This window comes from Octopus bimaculoides, chromosome 6 (genome assembly GCF_001194135.2).
Source record: "Octopus bimaculoides isolate UCB-OBI-ISO-001 chromosome 6, ASM119413v2, whole genome shotgun sequence".
NCBI classification, from domain to species: Eukaryota; Metazoa; Mollusca; class Cephalopoda; order Octopoda; family Octopodidae; genus Octopus; species Octopus bimaculoides.
Window position 1 is genome coordinate 20,493,592 of NC_068986.1, and position 855 is coordinate 20,494,446.

Here is an 855-nt window from a genome sequence, read left to right on the forward strand (position 1 = left end):
AATGTTACCAGCACAAGTGCCAGTAAGGTGACACTGGTAATGATCATGCTCAAATGGTGCTATTTACGTGCCACTGGTACAGAGGCCAGACAGCTGCTCTGTCAATGATCATGCTCGGACGGTGCTCTTAGCGCTCCACTGGTACAGGTGTCATCAGTCAATTTGTTATATAACCCAAGAAAGCACACTAAAAGTATCAGAAAAATCTCATAATAAATGTATTGTTGTGGTATTTATGTATTTTCCAATTCAAATCTTGCCAGAGTATACTTTGCTTTACGTTCATAAAGGTTCAATAAATTAAGAATCAATCAAGTTCTTGAAGTGAATGTGAGTAAAAACATTATGAGAAAATAATGATCATGGCTCAGAAAAGAGTTGGGTGTTAGGCATTGCTGTTTGGTTAAGAACTTCTCTTTGCAACCATGTACTTTTAGGTTCAGTCTGACGGTGTGACACCTTGGGCAAGTATCTCCTCACCAGTGAATGAACTTGGTTGACAGAAACAGAAGAAGACGTCCATCATAGATGTAGATACATGTATGTGTGTGTGTGTGTGTGTGTGGATGTGTGTGTGTGTGAGAGAGAGAGAGTGAGTATGTGTATGTCTATTTACCTATCTCTCTAGCTAACTATATATATACTAGCAGAGATACTCGGCGTTGCCCGTGTTAAATGCAATGGAAGAATTAGACTTTTCTGTTAGATTTTCTCTAATGAACTGGAATACCTATGAATCGAATTTCATCAAAATTGCAGATGAGGGTTCTTTCCGTCTTTACACACCCTAAAAAAATTCTTGTGGATTTAGCAGTCAATCATGACTATAAATATATATATATATATATATATATA